Here is a 9,276-nt window from a genome sequence, read left to right on the forward strand (position 1 = left end):
CCCGAGAGGACATGGCTTGGAGAAGTATCAGAATGTATGGGTGCCAGTTGGGATCAAACCAAATCTTTTGAGGTTCTTCCATCATCCCTGAGGATGTCTTATGTTTGGAGCTGCATGCATCTGCACTAGGGTGACCAGATGTCCCGATTTTATAGGGACAGTCCCGATATTTGGGGCTTTATCTTACATATGCGCCTATTACCCCCACTCCCGTCCCGATTTTTCACACTTGCTGTTTGGTCACCCTAATCTGCACACCGAGCTGCTCATGGAGTTGAATTGAGGCTCTGAATGTAGCACTCGTCTTCTTAATTCCCTTCCAAGCCCTTAACTGCTCTTACTGCAAACACAGCTGTGCCCTTCCACTCTTGTAATGCAGAGGAACAGCATCCCACAGGTGTGGGGTGCCCTGACCTGACATTATAGGGTTAATACAGCTGGACTCAGAGCAACAGAAACATCAGCTCTCATGCCCAGATGTTTGCATCCTGCTTCCTTAAAATAACCCACCGGATCCAGCTGCGATCCAGCAGCCTGCTGGGCTTTGATGATAGGCCCCACGGCTCATCCTTCAGAAGGCAAATTAATCCTGACAGCTCTTGGAACAGCTTGCTGCAGTCCCAGGGTTCCCTTGGATGACTTGGTCAGGGTGGGTCCTAAGGAGGGGAATGGGAAGATGGGAATGAGGAGGGTGGGGATCCAGGAAACAGTGAAGACAGGATATTGCACATTTCATTATGATTGCCAATGAAAGGGGCCTGGGAAGGCAGGGATAGGGGGCTGACTGCCTGGCAAGAGTGGGATCTGGCTGCCTAAAATCTATAGGGCCATGTTTGTGGAGCCTCCAAGGACTGACAAATGATAGACATTCATCCAACTCCCTTGTAATGCATGGAAAGACCCCCAGAGAGGGGACAAGTTTCCAACCCTGCCTGTGGAGATTTACAGGGCCTCCTTGGCTCGGATGGATGATGGCTGTGACAGAGGAAGATATTCACAGGCCGGCAAGTAAGGTGCTCTCTGCCATGAGGTTCCAATCCCTGGAATGGGAGTTGTCCAGGTTCTTTCAGTGCATTCATAGTTTGTGACTGGGAAACCTCCAAAGGATCAGAGTTTGGGCTGGGATTGGAGAAGCACTGCCTCCAAATCTGACAGCTTCCCAGAGCATCCAAACCTCCTGGGTCTGTGAAAGGGAGCTGGACATGCCCTCTTGGGTAGGGAGTGGGGGGGGATTTCCAGTGCTTAGAGTTTAGGCAACTCCAGATGAAAAGCATCATACAAGAACCGGGCACTGTTATTACCACTCCACTGGAGCTAGAGGTAACTGCAGCCTCTCACCTGGTATTGTGACTTTCTGTCTTCATGTCCTGGCAGGGACAAGGTGGAGATGAAGTTCATGGGGAGGGTATGTGTGGAGAAATCAGACTGAGCTGTCACAGATCTCTAGAACTGGGTGGCTCAGAGAGTTTGGAGGAATGTTTAGGTGGCTTTTGTTTTGCCCTGCTGTCATTTCACTCACTTTAGTTACAGGCAGGGGAGGGTTAGATGAGTGGGGATGGAGAGCTCATACCATGAGCTTCGAGCTGGAAATCAAAGGCAATGTCCCATTGCTGAGTTGGTAGTGGAGGGGGCCTTATGAAAGCAATTCCTCTGGGGCTCGATCCAAAGACTTTTGAAATCTATGGTCCCAGAATGAGCAGAACAAGCAAATGCTTAATCCTTTTAAATGCATTTACTACATCTAACACTGCTCAGCAGCGCTGCCCAAGGGGTAGGTGATTAGTAATAATAGCAATAATGCTTAACAGCTGTGCAACGCTTTCACCTTCGAACCGCTGTTCCCAGATCAATCAGATAATTGGCCGATATGGATAGGAGGACTAGCTTTTCCAGCCAGCCCCTGAGTGAGGATTCAAGGAAGCAGGATTACTAGAGTTTGAATTTGGCCAAGACACAAGCCTTAAAATTTCTGCTGTTGAGGGAAAAAGAACAAATGTGTACCATTGCCTTTTTAGGGACTAACCGGGATCAGGAGGACATTGATTTTATCTCTCATCTGCAAGACAGCACCTCCAGCAGCATCGGGACATCACATCACCATTGACCCTGACAGAAGAGTGCATTAGTACAGACCCAGGTGAGGCAGCAAGGTTCAGTGGCTAGAGCCCTGGCTTGAGATGTCAGTACTACTCCCACCTCTGCCACTGACCTGCTGTGTGACCTTGGGCAAGTCACTTTGGCTCATATGCTCAAAGGTATTTAGTTTCCTAATATCCCTTGAAATCAATGGGAATTAGGTGCCTGAATTCCTTTGAGATTTGGTTCTCCCTCCTACCCTTTGACTGTCTTGTCAATTCAGACAGTAAGCTCTGTCAGGCATGGACGGTCTCTTACTAGGCTTCTGTACAGTGCCTGGCATAATGAGGTCCTGATCTCAGTTGGGATTTCTAGGTGCCACTGCAATGTAGATAATATTACCTTACCTTGGAAGTCTCATATGGAAGTACTGACCAGCCGAACCTTGCTTAGCTGTAGAGATCTAGTAGCATCTCAATACAAGATAATGCAGCTGGTGGGCAACCTGGGGAATTTTTCTCTCACCAGTGCAGCTGTCCTGCGGGGGCTGTAGAGGCAGACCAGCTGACGGGTATGGAAACCCCTCTTACTCTGTTCCACCATGGTCCTACCAAGATGGCCCATGGGTTCCATGAAGTCTGATTAAGTTTCTTAGCCCTAATCACAGCGTCCCATGTGCCTTGAAAACGTCCAGAGCCCACTTCAGCTCTGGGATATTTAGTGTCATTTACAGAATTGTTGGGGTTGTAACTTTAAAACTGACAGAATCCAGCTGGGATGGAGCTGCTATCACTTTGTGCTGCCATGCTCTATCAGTTTTTATAGCCCAAGGTAGGGACGGCTGGCCCGGTTTCACACAAACCAGAAACCCCATCAGCCTTTGAACGTTGACATGGTTGGGCTGGATTGTGTAATCGCATTTCCGTCTCTGACCTCATGGAGTTGGCCAGGCAGCATTAGAGGGATGCAAGGAAGGACACAGGTCAGCCTTGATCCAAACTCCGATAAAGAGATTCATTCAGTTATCCTGAGAGAACGAACATACAGAAGGATCAGCTTCCCTTTCACAGATCCAGCATAGAACAGCTACCCGGCCACATGCAAAGAAAGCTGCAGTCTTGATTCAGGCTAAAGGCCCATTGATATCATGGTGCTTTCTTGGGAGACAGAATTGGTGGTTTGCCATTGTCTCACCATGTGAGCTCTGACAAGTCACTTTGGATTCAGTTTCCCCTCATTTTGGGGTGCTTACCTAAAAGGGCCCGATTTTCAGAAGTGCTGAGCATTCACAGCTCCCACTGACTTCCTCTGGAGCTCTGAGTGCTGAAAATAAGGCCCAAAGTGGCACCCCAAAAAAGGAGGCATCCAGAACTAGTGGAGGCCTTGGAAAAATCTGAGTTTTAACTGCTCCATGTCTCAGTTTCCCCATCTGTAAAATGTGGATACTGATGTTTATTTCCCTTTGTAAAATGTTTTGAGATCCATGGATAGAATGTTCTATGTAAATGCCACTCTTATTATGAAAGAAACGGGTTTGCACCGTGAACCCAGAACTGTCAATGCCCCCCTTCGTAATGAACATTCATACATCTTTCATCTCAAAGGATCCCACCACTGCTATGCAGCCCACTCTGGGGTGAGACATTTTAACAGCCCACAGCAACAATCGTACAGAGAGGTGGCAGAGTGAAGAATACTATTTTCAACAGCAACCACAGAGGGTATTTGCCATAGGATACTGGGAATAACACTCACATCTTTTTTGATATTTGCCCTGTGAACTTTACTGATGACAGGACCAGACTTTTGCATCTTACCATCTTGCAGCTCAGTGCACTGGTTCACAGCAAAGAGTGACACCTACTGCATTACCTACACGAATTGCTGTGGCATCTCTGTACTGGACTCAGCTCCCAAACTAGTACAGACAAGACCCGAAGATACTTTAGCTCATAGCAGAAGGCAGTCCAGCCAAGCGTGAGCTGCTTGTTATCACGAGACAGCCACATTTTGCTTGCTTGATGGGTGTCCCAAAGTCTGACCGGGCTGGTCCCAGCTGGAGCTCGGAATAAGAAACTAGCATGGCTGGGATTCTCTTCTCTTTTTCTTCTCTCTGTGGGGATTCGATTGCACTTTACAGCAGAATCCCTCACTCAGGAAGATACTTCAACACATGCCTAACTTTGAGCATGTGAGCTGAAGTCAAGTTAGGCCCATGTTTAGGAACCAAAGCCCATCACAAGCCTCCACCTTCCACTTCACGTGCAAGACGCGTTTCTCCAACCCATCTTCTCCAACATAAAAACACAGACCACATGTAGAACTAAAAACAGAATACCCCAAACCAAAACCCTAGCAAAGTGAAATCCAGCATGGCACGTAGAATTCTCCCGGAGGGAGAGGATGAGAGAAAGAATGAACCTCATATCACAAATGTTAGTTGTGTCACTTAACACAGGACTGGTAGGTGCACAGATGCCACAGTGATGAGGGCGGCAAAAGAACCTACATAGAATAGGAAGTACTTTCCTAGCGGAGGGGCTATGTGAATTCACCATTATCTGAACCTCCCTTTGAAACAAACCTTCTGGCTTCCTGGTCTTTTGACTCCCTTTTGCTCAGGTTATCCAGATTCCCAGTTATCCCAAGACGCTTGGTGTCATCCAAGCAGCAGGGCAAACCAGAGTATGAGCATATTTAATGGCACACGTTGGGGCAGGGGGGCCACGAGATGGCTCAGTGGACTGGGAATGGGATAGAAGACTTTTCATCTCCAGGTCACTGGTTCAGATCAGACTAACTCAAGGTCAGATCTCCAGTGGATGTAAATCAGTATTGCGACACAACTGTTAAGGGAACAATGCCAATTTACACCTTCTGAGGCTCTGGCCTCAAAAATCATTTGACTGCTTTATGATGGTCTGTATAAAACGAGGTGACTGGCCTCACTCCGGTTGTTGGGGGGACAAGTGTCCACATCACAACTGACCCTCTTTTTGGCAATAGGTGAAATCGGACTTAAGCTCATAAGTCACATGGGTACTTTTGAAAACTTTACCCAATATGCCCTTTTATTGTTAGCAATGCTCTGCCCAATCCATGATTGAGGAATGTTGGCTGGGGATGCTTGCACTGTTGCTGCCCTTGTATCTCTTCACTGGCAATAACTGGCTGCAATGACCGTCAATCCAGCACCCCCTGTAAGGTGGAATTCAAGTGCAAAGTTGGGAAAATAGTCACCCCGCTCCTTCCCTCACGTCTTCAGCCTTCTCACCCCCATTCCCTCCCTTCAAAAATGAGTAGCCCGGAGACAGGTGTGCTAACATACATGCCCCTTAATGTTAACTAAACCAAACATAGGAACATTTGAAGAAGAGAGTTGAGGGAATATCAGGGTGTTTTCAGCAAGGGTTAAATTCAGGACCTGGGAAATCTTTACTGTAGATTTACTGTACAATAGGACAACGGATCCCCTGTTGCCGTGAGTCAGCACTACCTGCTAAGACTGTCCACACTAGAACATGTTGCAAGCCCATCCCAACAATGGTGCCAACAATGGAGTGACTGCTATTGCAGGCTGGGCTCCTGGGTTTCCATCAGACATTATTCCTATTACAGTTGCACATTGAGGCTCCTCCAAGATCCATTGTGCTAGTTTTATGTATGTCTAATAAGAGCCAGTCCCGGCTCCAAAGAGTTTATAGTGTCAACAGACAAAGAAAGGGTTATTGTTCCTATTGTATAGAGAGGAGAACTAAGACAAAGAGAGTTTAGGGGACAAATTTTCAGGAGTGCCCAATTGACAAAGGGGTTGAAGTCCAGTTGGCTTTCAGTGGATTTAGACCCCTAAGTCACTTAGATGCTTTTGAAAATTTTTCTGTAAGCATCTCAGCTAAGACCCAAACACAGATCACCTGAGTCCCAACCCATCGTCTTAACCTTCTTCTGACAATGCCCGCACCTTGCTGCAGTTATGCTTGCCCTGGAGAAGCCGGGGTACCAAGGCTCAAGAAAACCTTATACACATTTTCCAGCAATGGAGAGGCAGTCTAGCACGGAAACAGCCTAAGGCAGAGTTGTCCGCTAGGCTGATAGCAACAAGTGATTGATCCCCACTGGCAGGCTGCATGCGGAGGAGGAGAACACATCCAAAAACTGAGATCAAGCAACTCCTCTCCCTCCCCGCTGGATCTTAATCAGAAACACGAGCATGGAACACTCAAGTTCCTTCACTCACGCCTGCAGTATCACCGCAGCCAGATGAAATCCAACAGATGGGCTAGGAAATTAAACGGATGGCTTTGATGTGAAACAACCAGCCGGCTTCTCTCTCTTATTCCTTCTCCATCCCTTTCTCGCTTCCCCTTTGCCAAATGGGGATTATAGATGCTTCCCTTCCACTCCTCATTTTTCTAGGGTTACAGAGTGGTTGAATTATTCACCCAGATAAATAATATCACCAGCCACAAGGCAGAGAAGGCCAAGGTAAATACCACATCTATCCACAAGTGCCGAATCTTCCCCTCTAAGTTAACCACATTAGGAATTAAATAACAAATAGTCACTTTAGGGAGGGAAATTTTGGAGTGAATTTAGCACTCATGAAATGTACCAGATTGACAGCTGTGCAAACTCCATTTAACTACAGGCCACGCTATCCAAGTATCCGCATTGCAAGCTTTCTTGCCCATGGGCTTCACCCCAGCGCTGCAGAGACCATCTCTAATGGGAAGAGGGTAGTTCACCATTCATGTTCCATTTCAACTTTTCCTTCTTTCCCGATACTGTCCGTAAGAGGGCTGGTTAGCGTCAGTTGTGGTTTTTGCAACATGCACAGAAGCCTACTAGGAACAGGACAAATCCCATCAACTAAGGGCCTCTGAACAGTTGTCAGGCAATAACCATCTTGTACTAGTTTTGACAGTGCTGGGTTTCTGATCCCACTACCAACCTCTTGAGATATATGGTCCCAAGCTCTTTATGGTCTGTTAATATTATGGGACAGATTCACAGCTGGTGAAGTTTGATGCAACCATACTGTCTGCAGTGGAGCAATGTCGATTTACACCAGCTGGGGATCTGGTCTCCCAGCTTTTTTACTCCTTGGGAATCCCCTTGTGGTAACAGCAGAGGCATCCCATCCTGTTTGCACAGGGGGCATGTCATGCACTCACCTGGGGCCCTGTGGTGATGTAGCCTGGGTGCATTTAGAGCTGGCTAAGAAATGTATTTTATTTTCTGTAAAATATTGGATGGAAACAAACAATTTTGAGGGGATTTTTTTTTAAGGTTTCGGTTTAATTGAAAACCAATTCCCTCCCCCCCCACCCCCTTTTGACACAAACCAGAACCTTTTTGAGGAAAATAGAGTTTTTACATTTAATCCAAAAGGGCTTTTTTCAATTAAAAAAAATCAGTAATGACTTTTTGACAGGCTCTACAGACACTTACACCAATGTCTTTCACCCAAGGGTCTCACAGCACTTTTCATGCATTACTTTATTCTCCGGCTGGGAATGTGTTTCCATGGAGATGGTGTTAGTTTGTCATCAGGACCTGTTGTAATTATTTTTATTACAGAGCCAGTCCCGGCTCCAAAGAGTTTATAGTGTCAACAGACAAAGGAAGGGTTATTGTTCCTATTGTACAGAGAGGGGAACTAAGACAAAGAGAGTTTAGGGGACAAATTTTCAGGAGTGCCCGATTGATGAAGGGGCTGAAGTCCTGTTGGCGTTCAGTGGATTTAGACTCTTAAGTCACCCCCGGGCCCTAGTCACGGACCAGGGCTGCATTGTGCTAGATAAAAGAATGGTGTAAAAGGGGGATAATTACTCCCATCCTAAGTCCTGTCTATTTAGAGTGGGAGAAGTTTCTTGGAACAGGGGCTGCCTCTGTCTCACAGTGGACCCCCCAGTTGTGGTTGGAGCCTATGACCAAATCACCTTACCTTGGCTTCCGGCCATAGGTCTTGCTCTCTGTCCCTGGTGATAATCCAGCTCCCTGCACTGTTGGATCACGGAGGTGACCCAGCCCTCCTACTAAGTTATAATAGCCCATCCCTCCAGAGTTAACAAAAACCAGAGTCCCACAGAACAAAAAAGTCTTCTAGCCCAGCTCCACACTCGCTGGTCCTTCTGCCCCGGTTTTCCACACTACCTTCCCCAGTGAAACATCAGAGAACCCAGGACTCCTTCTACTCTGGCTTGTTGTCCAGGGATGCTATAACAAGCTACAAAAATCCATCTTCTTGGATATCTTGCTTCACCCCCTGGAGCACCGCCCATTTCTAGGAACTGCCTAGACTGTCTGCGCCAGGCCTCTTCCTTGCGCTCACAACAAGACCCCCATAGCACTCCCTGTCGCCCATCAGGTGGTACAGTAGGAGAGCCTTCCACCTGCCTACCGGTCTCCTTTCTCTTGCAGAAGTCCCCATTCTACCTTCCCCTTGGCCTTCCTCTCCCAGTAATCTAAGCAGGCTCCCTCCCATCAGGATGTCTCAACAATCATCAGCAGGGAGGCAGTGGACTAGACACAAGCGGAGTTCAGTCCATCTCCCTTAAAGGGCCCTGTGAGAGTGACTCTGGGCACTGCTGTACTCTGAATAATACTAAGCGACTTGCCCAAGGTCAGAAAACAATCAGTGCTAGGAATTAGAACCCAGGAGTCCTGTATTCCAGTTGCTAGATCACACACACACACTTCCTATCTATGCACATCAAGCACAATCCAAAGAATTCTGTTGAGTAGCTAGTGTTATTTTGTTGGTTTTTTTTTTAAATATTATCCCCTGCTCCCCTTTTTCCTAAATTGTTTCCAAACACATGAATGTCCATTTTTCTGGTAAAAAAAAAAAAATCATCTCTAAAGGCAGAAAAGAAAAGAAAACTTCAGACACACTCGCAGAAGACAGCAAAACGGAGAGCAGTGTCTCCATCATGTCTCTGTGGATCGCTTTCCTGTGGAGATACAGGAGGGTTCTGGATGGCAGTCAAACCCCAGCTGGAAAAGAAAGGAGATTTTCAAACATGACAAATTGGCCAAGTCACATGACACGTCGAGCAGCTTCCTGGGCAGCAGGGCACCTTGTGAGGAGCTCCCCCAGCAGGGAAGTGTGCTGCGAACGAGCCCCGAGGCTCGCTTGCTCCCTTTGGAAAGGAGCAGGAATGTCTAGCCTGCTGGGCCAGCTGAGATAAAGGATGC

The sequence above is a fragment of the Lepidochelys kempii genome, chromosome 22 (assembly GCF_965140285.1).
Source record: "Lepidochelys kempii isolate rLepKem1 chromosome 22, rLepKem1.hap1, whole genome shotgun sequence".
NCBI lineage: Eukaryota > Metazoa > Chordata > Testudines > Cheloniidae > Lepidochelys > Lepidochelys kempii.